We start from the raw sequence: 14204 nt of genomic DNA, 5'->3' as shown, positions 1-14204 counted from the left end.
ATGACAAGGACACAATTCTTTGGAAACTGTCGAGGAAGAAAGCAGTAGGCATGATGTTTCTCTTGCTTTTTTACTACAGATTTGGGGAGAAAGACAGAGACACATATTAATAAAATTACCCCTTTATACAAATGTGTTAATATCAATAATTGTATTCATGTATGCATAATTTTATTTAAAACATTCATGCAAGCAATAATAAATATTCAGTGTATTGAGATCTTGTTATGTTCAGGTTTTCAATGATGAGTTTTGTTCAAAAACTCATTTTGGCTTGAAAAGTTCACTTATATTTGAAGTTTAGAAGTAATACATATACTATATGTATTTGTTCTCATCTAAATATAGAAAAAAAAAGGTAGAAGAAAATAATCCTACCAAAAAGATAAAGTGTCAAAGAAACTATAACAATTAAGAAAATACTAAGATTAGAGAAACAACATGAAAACACTAAAGTTGACTAGTAAAATATATAATTAAGATCAAATTGTTAAATTGTATTTGTTTCAATATGTATATGTATATATACATGTATATGTGTGTGTCTGAGTGTGTATATATATATACAACAAATTCTAAAAGCAAAAATTACCTTTTTTCCATGGTGCCTAGGAGGCGGTCAGCTGCTTCAAGACGAAGCTGAAGATCTCTTTCCCAGCCACTGGCTGTCAGAAACTGATTGAAGTGGATGATGAATGCAAACTTCGTACTTTTTACGAGAAGCGTATGGCCACAGAAGTTGCTGCTGACGCTCTGGGTGAAGAGTGGAAGGGTTATGTGGTTCACATCAGTGGTGGGAACGACAAACAAGGTTTCCCCATGAAGCAGGGTGTCTTGACTCATGGCCGTGTCCGCCTGCTGCTGAGCAAGGGGCATTCCTGTTACAGACCAAGGAGGACTGGAGAGCGAAGCGCAAATCAGTTCAGGGTTGCATTGTGGATGCCAATCTCAGTGTTCTCAACTTGGTCATTGTAAAAAAAGGGGAGAAAGATATTCCTGGTCTCACTGATATTATTGTGCCTCGTCTCCTGGGGGCCAAAAAAGCTAGCAGAATCTGCAAACTTTTCAACCTCTCTAAAGAAGATGATGTTCACCAGTATGTTGTGAGAAAACCCCTAAACAAGGAAGGTAAGAAACCTAGAACCAAAACACCTAAGATTCAGCATCTTGTTACTCCACGTGTCCTGCAACACAAACGTAGGCGTATTGCCCTGAAGAGGCAGCGTAGGAAGAAAAATAAGGAAGAGGCTGCAGAGTATGCTAAACTATTGGCTAAGAGGATGAAGGAGGCCAAAGAAAAACTCCAGGAACAAATTGCCAAGAGACGTAGGCTGTCCTCTCTGAGAGCTTCTACCTCTAAGTCTGAGTCCAGCCAAAAATGAGGTCTTCTAAGAGTAACAAATAAATAAGGATAAACATCAAAAAAAAAGCAAAAAATGACAAATTTTACAATATTGATTTTAAAATCTCTAGAATCTTTACATATCACCTCAAAATAAATAACATTTTCTTAAGTTTAAAATAAAACAGATTATGTTTTAGCATTTTTTGTGGAAATAGAAAAAATGGGAAAATGCTGTTCTAAAGCTGATTAGAGATGATTACATAGTGATGAGCTTCATTTATTCTGCTTAGAAGCTGAGACAGGGACAGGGATCAGGGGGCCTACTGAAAGTTGTAGCCAGAAAAATCTGAGAGGGCATGAGGTAAACCAGACAAGAGGGAAAGGAGTTAAGCAAACTCCTGGCCTGAGTCTGGTCCAGCTTATGCCTAATTTTTGATGTTAAGGGGAACACAAGTTAGACTTTAGAATTTTCTGACCTTGAGGCCAAGGACCCCAAATTTTGCATCCAGCTTTAGTCATTGTCTTCTCCCTCGGGTGGGGTGGTGCTTCCTCCAAGGTGTATCCTGGTGAAGAGCCTCACACACACCAGAGCCTTTTCTCCAGAGCAGGCAATGAGTGGTACTTGAAGCAGCTGGAAGATGGGTATGTATGTTTGAATTGACTGCAGTGTACCACTTGAACTGTTCAGATTCGCATGCTTTGCACACTAACTCAAATTTGTCTAGGTATAGCTTCTCCATCATTATGGTGAGTAACCAGTCTGAGGCAAACCTAAAGGAGGAAACTTCGTAGAATGACCTCCTGCTGCTGTCGTAGTCCAAAGGCTACAACTGATACACCATCTTGCTGCTCTACTGCCCAGCCTAGATTCACATTGACTAATGCTTCTGCTGGCTTCGGTGGCCTTCCTGGTGAAGTGATAAAAGACTTCATTTTTATTCATCATGCCTTTATAATATTGAGATTATTGTACTTGCACACTTACAGCTGAACTGAGCATGTAGGTAACCAAAATGTCTAAAGAAACAATTGAGCGTCAGACATAGTTTTCCTTACCCTGTATGTTTCAGCAGCTCTACAAACAATGCAGTAAGTCCTATTGGCCTGCCTTAGTTGTTCAAAGTAACCAAAGGCCAGTTATAGTTTTAACATTACTGAGATTCATATGGTGTGTCTAATCCAGGATCCACGATCTTTAGTCATACAAAGGCTAAATTTTCAGAAAGAGGAAGCATGCATTCACCAAGTGGAGTGATGGTGTATTGGGGTCACTCCTGTTTTTACTCCTAGCTTTCTATACCTTGGTATTTCCCTCTTGATGACATCACTGTTCTCCTCCTCAGTCAGGTTGGAGCTTCTGGATGGTGAACTGTGCAATCCAGCCCATAGTTATTTTCCCATTTCTGCACATCCTTTGCCATGAAGGGGATTTCTTCTCTTGAAAAATAAAATAATGTTAGGGATTCAATGTTAGTGACTGAGATAGTCTTTAAGCCCTCAGAGAGAGTGATTCTGCCTGAGGCACTATGGACATAAATAAAAGGAAAACTCATATCCAGAAAACATGTTACTATATATTAAGGTAAAACATTGCTTTTTGTGAAAATGAAAAGTGTGTAGTACAGACAAGTTGCCACAAAGTTGATAGTTGGTTTCTTCCTGGGTTGGTGCTGCCTGGGGATCTTACCAGCGCTGCTTCAGGTGTGTCTGAGATTTAATATCAGCTCATGTTAAGTCAGCCGTGTCAAGTGAAAACTCATGCTCCAGGCTCATGCCTTGCTCTCATACCAGCCACAATAGCTTAACTACCAGAGTTCTGAAGGGCAGAAGCTGACGACAGCTACTGGCTGAGTCAGCCTCTCCATTTTGGTTTTTAGTGTCTTTCCTGCAATAGAAATCCTGTGGTGGGAGTTGGTGTGTAATGGCTTTACCATTTGTGCACACTTACGTAAGTCCATCCACATTACTCTTCCAGATAGCTCCCTGTGCTTGACCTTCCAAGTTTATTCCTCAGCCCCTTAAAAAAATAAGCTAAGCCATTCACAATTCTTGATATGTCCATGTATTTCCTTAATCCCCAAATGTTCTTTTCTCCCCCCAAAATAAATAAATAACAAGTGCATCACTTGAAAGTCTTTTCCTTGGAAGAACTTACCCTCATCCATGTCTTTTAGCATCATCTCCCCCGAATGAAGTCACAGTTCACCCACCATTCATTGTCAAGTTGAACCAACATATATGCTGACGCATGTGTAAACCAAGCTTCATTTTCCCCTTCTTCATCAACTGTTCATGTGGAATCCCCAACACTACCGTTTGTATGAATTGATGGAAAGGCCTAAGCGGAGGAGAGCTGGGTAAATTGAAAGTCTGAGGCACTTGTTCACGCAGCTGGCTTGTGCTTTCTCCTTCTGTTCAGATCCTACTACTCATATCCAATCACAGATGTGTCACTATTAACTTAAGTTAAATTGCTGCCAGTCTCAAATGACTTTATGATTGTTCATCAAAACTATCTAACTGATGAGGGGAGGTGCAGGATTCATGCTTATTTTATGCCTCATGATTGGTTACTCTAGCCCTATCAGGACCTAGTAGCATGCCAGGCACTCTATTTTCAAGTGGACTATGATTCTCAACTATACAAAGCTTGGTAAGTGTTCAGATCCCTAGTCTGGAGACAATAAATTCACTTTCTACCTCCAGATACTTCTAATACCTGAATGATTTACTAAGTTATATGGCCCAATTCATCAGCGCTGCTTGTGTTGTACATTTTACTCATTTCAGGAACCATCATTGTTCTGGGACCAATTAAAAGCCAGAAGCCTTTCTCATTACTCAGTGAATGGGTTAGAACTGTACTCCCACATGGAGAAAACACTACTTGCAAACTGGGAAAAGGTCTGTGATGGTTGTTCTTCTTTCTTCATAAAGTCAGAGAGGTACACATTCTTGTCTTTTTCTTTGGAGAAGTCCTGGCCTGAAATCTTCAACAATGTAGAAATGACTTAACTCTTTTTTATTTTTAATTTTTATATTTCAGTAAGAAATCCACAGTGCTTGCTACTTATTGTTAACCAGATATAAAATTTAATCAATATCATAATGAAAGTGAGTCAATGTGACATTCTCCAAATGTTTTCTTTGGACTCTATGATATCATGGTATAGAATTAAATATACTTATGCCAAGACTATGAATGCATAGTGACAGTCATATCATGTGAGTGAAAATCACTTCTTATTTTCTTTAATAATGGTCACTGAAGGAAATAAAGCACATTTGCCAGACCAATAGCTATATAGCCCTTACCAAGGCTATGTTACTCCACCTTATTAAGTGTACCATATTTAGCAAAACTGTTACAATTATGACTCAAATTTAGTTAACATTTTGCTAGTCTGTGCTCAGTCATGATTCATTCAATCTTTCCTTAAGGTTTATGTTTAAACAAAATGAGAAAGGATGAGAAATGTCACCTGCATATTTTCTTAAGTTTGTGAGAGAGACACTAATCTCTGCCATTTCTCCCTGAACTGATATAATTTTTGATTGACTATTATGACTGAGATTCACAGGCAATTTTCAGGATTTCCATTTGTTTTTTTTTAAATATAATAACAGTTATTCAATAGGTCAACATTCAAGTTCTACTGTATTGAATTTACTTGTATATTTGAGAATATAATGGGAGAATAATAACCAGTTTAGATGGTAAAATCAGTGGACATACTATGAGATTGACCAGAGCCTATTTTACAGCTAATCACAACACATTCTACTTTAACCAGCGCTTTTGGTTATTGGGTATCCGTATCAGTGTAAGCCCTAAACCTAATGCCCCTACAAATATTGTTTATTTTCCCTTTTCCTATAGCATAATTACCTATGTAAATGCCTATGTGTCCATTTAGGGGAGGGCAGAATAAATCACTACTGAATTCACTTAATATGAGGTTACAGAGTCTTTCTTCATGAGGACCCATTTTCTGTTTCATTCAATAGGTACTGAGTCTGAGCACTAGTTCAGTTCTGGAAACTTAGGGGTGAATCATGACTTTCTATTGGAGTGATTGTCTTTAGTTTTTTTATACATTACAGATCACTTTTCTTTATGCATGTTAAGGCCTTCTCTTACTGGCTGTCCATCTATTTTGTCCAGTGGAAGTCAACTTTCTATTAGCCACTTCCATAGATACCTGAGGAGAAGGCTAGTCTTTGGCAGTCATTTTAATTTGCTGTTTATATGGTAAGTGTACCAATCTTATTACTGATGGTTAAATGCTATCATTGGCATGATATTTCAGCTTCCTATTATCCCTTTGCTTTGGGGGGATTTTGGTTCTATAACAACATCTTCTTAAAGTCCTAGTCTACTAAGCAGGCTCTACTCACGTTATCAATGGTATTGATTCTGTGCTGCCTAAGTTGAGACTTCTGCATAGTTTTCAAGCAAGAAAAGCAGAGGACATTCACATTTAACAAAGAATGGGCTACTCTTGCTGATCCACTGGTTTTAGAGGAATTTGGGTCTTCAGGTTTCTCAACAGCCTGCTTTGGCATATTTCAGGTTCTCTGTCAGGACCCAGACTTCAGTGGAGGGTAAGGTGTTTTCAACTACAAGTAACATTAAACTCAAGTCTAATTGTTTATTTAATTAAAAAAATCTAAAATCTAAAAATTAGCAACACATTCAAAGTAATGTAGGCACAAAACATTGTGACTTGACTTCAGGTTTAATTTCTTCCTTATTATCTCTGTTAGTAACTCTGCCCTGCCTTTTTTTATTTGTTTTTATATTTTTTGTTTTGTTTTAAATCCTCATTTTTGTCTTCATTGTAACCCCTGTCATTGTCACAAAGCATCTATCAGCAGTGTGTCAGCAACTGAGGTCTCACACTTTATCTTTCCCATCTGTGAGAGACTGAGCAAATTACTTCCCTATTAAGAGAACAAAGTGTCCTTTCAGTTTAAACAGGCCAGTTTAAGTCACCTGCAGTACTTCGATCAATAACAGTCATCAAAAAAAAAAATGCTACGTGAGATTTGCTTAAGTACGCATCCCTGAAATAGGTACTTGGACAAGGTGAGTGGGTCGAGTAAATGTCATTAATTTTTAAATTAAACTTATTGGGGTGACATTGGTTAATAAAATTATACAGGTTTCAAGTGTAAAATTATATGATACATCATCTATATATTGCATTATGTGCCCACAACTCACAATCAAATCTTCTGTCACCTTATATCTGGTCCTCTGTATCCATTACTATTCTCTACCCACCTTCCCTGTAGCAACACCATACTGTTGTCTGCAATCATGAGTTTTTGTTTTTGTCCCAAAGTCATTCATTCTTTAACTCATATAATATGTATTTACTTAGAGCTTACTGAGGAATGTTGTAAATACTGGACATATAACAATAATCAAAATTAACTACAGTGATGTCTTCCAAAAACTTATATTTTAGTAAAAGAGGCAGTTAAATGAACAATGAATATTTAATATGTAGTAAGGAATTATTATATGATATGTACACTATAGCATGCACCATGGTTTGAGCCCATACAGAAAATTAAATCAAGGTATAAATGCAGTCTTAGATGGATTTGAGCCGACACTTCAATTTTTACACTAATTGACAATGCTACTTCATTCATACAAAAATATTGAGTCAGTATATTTTTAATTGTAAAGGAGAATTGCAAGTTGAAGTAAAATGTGTCTATTATTTAGTGCTTGTGATTTCCAAAATATAAAAAGAACTCACATGACTCCAATCCAGGAAGACAAACAATCCAATTCAGAAATGGGCAAAGGACCTGAACAGACCCTTCTCCAAGGAAGACATACAGAGGTTCCAGGGGCATATGAAAGAGTTCTCAGTATCACTAACCATCAGAGAGATGCAAATTAAAACCACAAGGAGACACCACCTCACACGGGTCAGAATGGCCATCATAAACAAATCAACAAACAAGTGCTGGTGAGGTTGTGGAGAAAAGGGAACCCTAGTATATTGCTGGTGGGAATGCAGACTGGTGAAGGCACTGTGGAAAACAGTATGGAATTTCCTCAAAAAACTAAAAATGGAACTGCTTTTTGACCCAGCAATTCCATTACTGGGATTATACCCTAAAAATCCTGAAACATCAATTCAAAATAATCTATGCACCCCAATGTTCATAGAAGCACAATTTACAATAGCCAAGTGCTGGAAACAGCCTAAGTGCCCATCAGTAGATGAGTGAATAAAAAAAATATGGTACATTTGCCCAAAGGAATTCTAGGCAGCAGAGAGAAAGAAGGAGCTTATACCCTTTGTGACAGCATGGATGGAACTGGAGAGCATTATGCTAAGTGAAATGAGCCAGGCAGTGACAGACAAATACTATATGATCTCACCTATAAGGGGAACCTAATCAACAAAACAAAGAAGCAAGCTAAATAGAATTAGAGACAATGAAATAAAGAACAAACTGACAGTGACCAGAGGGGAGGGGGGAGGGGATAATGGGGGAAAGAAGGGCAACAGTTGTCAAGGAACATGTATAAAGGAACCATGGACAAAGCAAAAGAGAGGTAGGATCCAGGGTGGGAGGTGGGGAAGGGTGGGGTGGTGGGGGCTGTGATGGGGTGAAAATGGAGGCAACCATACTTGAACAATACAAAAAAAATCATGAATAGGTGGTTTTGTTCAAAATGTTTGATTATTCTTGCATTGCTCAAACTATTTTGTGGCTGGAATGCAAATTTAACAAGTATTTGAAAAGTTATTAAGAGTATGACTTATCTCATTTATCCTAAATGAAAATATGTAAGCTTGAAACAGTTGAAAATCAGCCTTGCGAACATTTGTTTCTCTTTTTTCACTGATTTCCTGACGGTACTAACTACAACAGAAGTGTAGATTTTACAGTGAAATTCATTTCAGTTAATACAAAAAAATAATTGGTGTGAGTGTGCTAACAGTACAAGAACCTTTAATGATACATAAGTTTTTCTCCTGAAAACACTGAATTCAAAGAGGGAGATCTTTGAGGTGAGCAGTTACAAATTTATTTATGAACTTACAATAAAATATGTTCTTACAACTATCTTTCAAAAAGTCTTATTTGGGTGTGGATTCAGTGGGAGGTGTCAAGGACATTCGATTTCTTCCAGTGGTTACATTAAATATTCCATTTGAGGTTTAAAAATAGTCTACATTAGACAAGAGGGAAAAAGTCACTTTTAATTTCTCCATTATTCTGTTCAGCTTGTTACTAAAGCAAATTGGATTATCACTAAGAATTTTGAAAAGCCGTATGTATTTAAAGAGAATAAATTCTATTATGTGTGCCCGGATAGGTGCTCAGGATATAAGACAAATAATCTTTGCCCTAATGCAAAACAAGTGATGTAGTAACTTATATTTGTAGAACATTTACCATGTCTCATGCATGGTTTAAATATATTGCAATTTCAACATCACTATACTAACAGTCCTATTATTTCCCCAATTAACAGATTACTACACAGAGCATATATATATCTGCATCTATATATGCATATGTATACACACAGAGTATATATATTCCTTGCTTTTTATTATAAAATATGTAGATGAAACATTTTTAATTATTCATGAATTAACACTGCATTTTAGTCATTCACTATTTTTTATTCTTATAATTGACTAAAACCACACATGTTATTTATTAAATGTCAACTGTGAATCAGGCTTATGTAATTCATTAGGTAAATTGAGGTAAAAGTAATACTACTTACTCTTAAGGTATTTCAGTTAATGTATGTTTTTTGGAGGAAAAAATCACATAAATCAGTATTTATAAGACATTTACTATAGAAAAACAGTGAGCTATCCACAAGACACTATAGTGAAATGATCCACAGATTAGAAATATTTGAAATTCATTGCTACAAATCTCCTTGTTCCTTATTCTCATTATCATCTAAAAAAATGAACAGATGGCAGAGGAAAAACAAACAAACAAAAAAACCCTGCAAGTTGCTCGTTTTGTTCTCTCATGAGAAAAAAACTTGAGCCAATCACACCACAGGAGCACATGAAATTTGTGGCAGTTGCTTTATTTTTCAATTTTGATGCTCATGTTATCTATGTTTGTCATTTCGTGGTGTTTGCAAAGCCAGATATAAATTTCAGAGAAATAAATATAAATTGAGTGATACTTAAATTGAGAAGAGACACGGTTGTTGAGGGACTTCATGTGTGCAGCGGAGGTGTTAAGGATTCACACGAGTTTGAACTTGATTATTGGGAATCTGCAAGAATTGACATGACTTCAAATATAATGTGCACCAGTTCTAGAAAACTTTTATAAAAACAGTAAGTCGAGATATATGAATCACTTAAGAAATTGAATCATCTAAAGAAATTTAAGAGTACTCTATAGGAAAAAGTGTAAATGAATGTGATTAGAATTTATATTTGGTCAAGTATCTGAAAGAAAAATATATATTGGATCTCCAAAAAGTAATGATTGCGCCCCCCTTGAATCTATAAACATTCCATAGACAGAAAGAGATATACTTACAGATTAGATATAGATAGATAGATGGATTAGACACATATATAGGTAGATAGATCTGAACTATTTCTACACTCTTCTGTCTCAATAGTTTTCAAAAAGTATAGGAAAAGAAGAAACTAAAAATGACTTCATCTGACGTTTTTCATTTTGTCTCCTTAGCTCCACTACTTCATCATCACTTTACTTCCAGATCGCTTTGATTTACCATTTAGGAACTTATTCAAGCACGATTGTCTATGTAAGATTTTAGTACTAAGTAGGACTCACAATGCAATGCACTTTCTTTTCTTCTATGCCTAAGCAGAGAAGTCGTTAGTAAGTGCCTAACATAAAAAATAATTAATTAATTTTAAAAATCATTATAAAATACAAGAGAAGCAGTTACATTTAAATTAACTTAGTCTCTAATAAGCAAAATGTGTATGTTAAGACATTTTTTTTAAATGTAGATGAGTAGACTCATAGATACAGAGCAGACTCACAGTTTTGGGGGATGTTGGGAGTGGAGGGATTGACTGAGCAAAAAAAGAAAAAAGGACTCATAGAAATGGACAACGGTGTGGTGACTGTAGGGGGAGGGGCTGGGTGGAGATGGAAGAAGGTATAAGGAGGATAAATGATAATGGAAAAATACAATACCAATAAACAAAAGTAATTCAATAAAAATGTAGATGAGTGGAAATTAACATATTCAGATGAAAGTAAATGCATGTCCACCACACAATTTTAACAGTTCAATAATCAAATAAGTACTTCATTTTTATTGCTTTCACACTTGATTCACTCAACAAGAACTGCAGAACTAGAGGTAATGACGGTAAGCAGAGAACTGCGTGTCTTCCGGCTTATGTGGTTTTGTGTGTCTACTTGCTAGTGATTATAATTTTAGTTTTTTGAAACTCACTAAAAGAAATATATTTAATACCTTAATTCATACAATGTGACTTTCATGATGATTTCTCTTAGTGCCTATGTTTCAAAACTTTATGTTTTTTATTTACTTAAAAAATATTTCCACCTAGAGAATAACAAGTCTTCTATAGGTCCTTGATTCAATACCAACCTCCTTTTTGAACAAGAGAAGATGACAGCTGTGAGGTTTCTCATGCCAGTGCTATCTTAGTCTGAACGTCTCAGTTTGGTTGTTTGTGTTCACTCTTACTTTATTACTTTACTTGTGCTTCTCCCAATTTTGTGTATTTCCTGTTACAATAGGAAATACTTTTTATTCCAATAAGTCATAGCGGCTACAGCTTCTGGTGGAGCTTCTTAAGCTTTTTGTGCCCCCTACTGTTTCAGATAAAATAATAAAACAAGACTTAAAAGTAACAAGCCTTAAAAGTATTTTTAGTATTTAAAATACTCAAAAACTATTTTCTTTTTTTTTGAGTGAATAATTATTTATTATCATATTGTTACCCATGAAAACAAGTTCTTTTGTGGTGTTGAGGGAAAGGAATTTCAACTGACAGAGACGTGGAAAAGTTTAAATGTGGTGGTAAGATTTATTGGGGATCAAAGGAAATAAAACTCTCTTGGGGAGTAGAAGGCAGTCAGTCTCAGTAGCAACTGCCCTGTTAATCCTCCATGCATTTTCTTGATTCTCAGTGATGATCAAGGTGTCATTCAAACTATCCAATCCAATTAATTGATTATTCCAGGGCTTGAGTCCAGCCCTCCTTCAGACCAATCCCTTTCTGGGACTTACTGAGGTTCCATGACCTCTATCCATCTGATTATCTTTCCGGTTTTTCTCACGCCACACTCTGCTCCTCTTCGTCACCATTTGTGGCTCTTAACTGTGCAAGACCAAAAGTAGAAAGACTTCTCCTTGCACTATTTTGATTTATATCGTCCGTGTCAAAAAGTTCTGTCATCTGGTTTCTTTTTTTTTATTTTTATTGTTATTCAATTACAGTTGTGTGCCTTTTCTCCCCATCCCTCCACCCCACCCCAGCCAGTCCCACCTCCCTCCCCCACTCTCCACCCTCCCCCTTGGTTTTGTCCATGTGTCCTTTATAGTAGTTCCTGTAATCCCCTCTACCCACTGTCCCCGCCCCCACCCCCCACCCCCGCCCTGGCTATTGTTAGATTGTTCTTAACTTCAATGTCTCTGGTTATATTTTGTTTGCTTTTTCCTTCTATTGCTTATGTTCCAGTTAAAGGTGAGATCATATGGTATTTGTCCCTCACTTCCTGGCTTATTTCACTTAGCATAATGCTCTCCAGTTTCATCCATGCTGTTGCAAAGGGTATAAGCTCCTTCTTTCTCTCTGCTGCGTAGAATTCCATTGTGTAAATATACCATAGTTTTTGGATCCACTCGTTTGCTGATGGGCACTTAGGTTGCTTCCAGTACTTGGCTATTATAAATTGTGCTGCTATGAACATTGGGGTGCACAGATTCTTTTGGATTGGTGTTTCAGTGTTCTTAGGGTATAATCCCAGCAGCGGAATTACTGGGTCAAAGGGCAGTTCCATTTTTAGTTTTCTGAGGAAATTCCATATTGTTTTCCACAGTGGCCTCACCAGTCTGCATTCCCACCAACAGTGCATGAGGGTTCCCTTTTCTCCACATCCTCTCCAAAGATGCTCAGCATCACTAGCCATCAGAGAGATGCAAATTAAAACCACAATGAGGTATCATCTCACACCAGTCAGAATGGCCAACATAATCAAAAACTATTTTCAGTTTAAAAGCATTTTAAGTATTTTATTTACCACCTGGCACGCAGTAAATAAGTTCTGCTATTTTAAACAATGCAGGACTCTGATAAGAACAGAAGGAGGTAGATAAAAAGAAAATGGAATAAAAATAGAAAGAAGAGACAATAGGATAAAAATAATAATAATAGGAATATTTAGTTTGTTTATAATTGCATGCACAGTTATATAAATGTAATAATTATAGTATTCATGAAGATAATAAAAAATAAGACAGATTTTGAAATTCTGGGAACAAAAATATGTAATAAATGGGATTTTAAGTAAAATAATTTTAAAAGCTAACTACCTCTTATACTTTCTGAAAGGAAAAATGTACATCTTTCTTTTAAAATCTTTTAAATTCACACCTTTACTAACATATTGAAGGATATCACAATAACTAAAAAGATGTAATTTGACATTTAGGAATATCTGAAAATTCAGACAATCAATTATTTTAACTTTTAATATAAATACCTAATTTTCCAAGTGAATAAAATAGTAAAATTAAAGTTCTGTATATTAACAGGACATCAAGAACACGTTTGTGTTAATGCTGAACCATGTGAGTCAACAGGAGTGCTCTTGCTGTCATTCATACAGCACAGCATTCGAGCAAGAATTTTAACAATTGCGAATTTAAGAATATTAAATATATTAGAAGAAAAACAAAATGCGAGTATCTCCTAATACTGTTTCTGATCTTTACAATAACCCCATGTTTTTAGACAGCAACAGGAAAAACATGTTCTTTTTTAATTTTAATTATTGTTGTTTAATTACAGTTGTCTGCATTTTCTCTCCACCCCCCCCCCCACCCCAGCCAAACAACCCACCTCCCTCCCCTGCTTCCACCTCCATTTTGTCCATGTGTCCTTTATAGTAGCTCCTGAAAACCCCTCTCCCCACTGGCCCTTCCCGCCCCCCAGCTATTGTTAGATTGCTCTTAACTTCAATGTCTCTCCTTATATTTTGTTTACTTTTTTCTTCTGTTGATTATGTTCCAGTTAAAGGTGAGATCATATGGTATTTGTCCCTCACTGCCTGGCTTATTTCATTTAGCATAATGCTCAGAAAAACATGTTCTAAACATATCTTATATTTATATTTCACATAGGATATATTTGATAATGAAGTTTCAGTGAATTATTGTGGTTAATAAAGAACAAAATTGTATAACTTCATGGTTAAAAACAAAGTCTCAAGATAGGTTTTTCTATCCTGACTCTACCACCTTTTATGAGAAGTGTTAGATTTGACAAGATCTTTGTATCTTAGAGCCTCAGATTCATTATTAGAAACATTATTTTCAGAAAAAAATCTTATATTACTGATTACCAGTTGAATATTATATGAAATGTAATGACAGAAATGGCATCCGAAATTTGACATTTGACACAAATAAATAACAAACAGAACTACAAACATTGATTTTTTCTTTGGACAGTTATGCATTTTCAATACTGGCTTAAAAATAGGAATTACTCACATTTCTAATGTTATTTTCTCATTGTTAAAAATCAGTTGGAAGAATAGCATTTCCAACCTGGGTGAGAAATATCTGAAATTCATAACTATAATATTCTAGAGGGTA

At 35.9% G+C, this 14204-nt stretch overlaps 1 pseudogene; it reads left to right on the top strand.

Annotated features, from left to right (window-relative positions):
• The window catches only part of LOC112321107 (small ribosomal subunit protein eS6-like), a 95140-nt pseudogene extending 93711 nt beyond the window's left edge, over positions 1–1429 (top strand).
• The last annotated feature ends 12775 nt before the right edge of the window (positions 1430–14204 follow it).

The sequence above is a fragment of the Desmodus rotundus genome, chromosome 1 (assembly GCF_022682495.2).
Source record: "Desmodus rotundus isolate HL8 chromosome 1, HLdesRot8A.1, whole genome shotgun sequence".
NCBI lineage: Eukaryota > Metazoa > Chordata > Mammalia > Chiroptera > Phyllostomidae > Desmodus > Desmodus rotundus.
The sequence above is the reverse complement of the archived record's forward strand: the minus strand, read 5'-3'. Positions and strand labels throughout refer to the sequence as shown.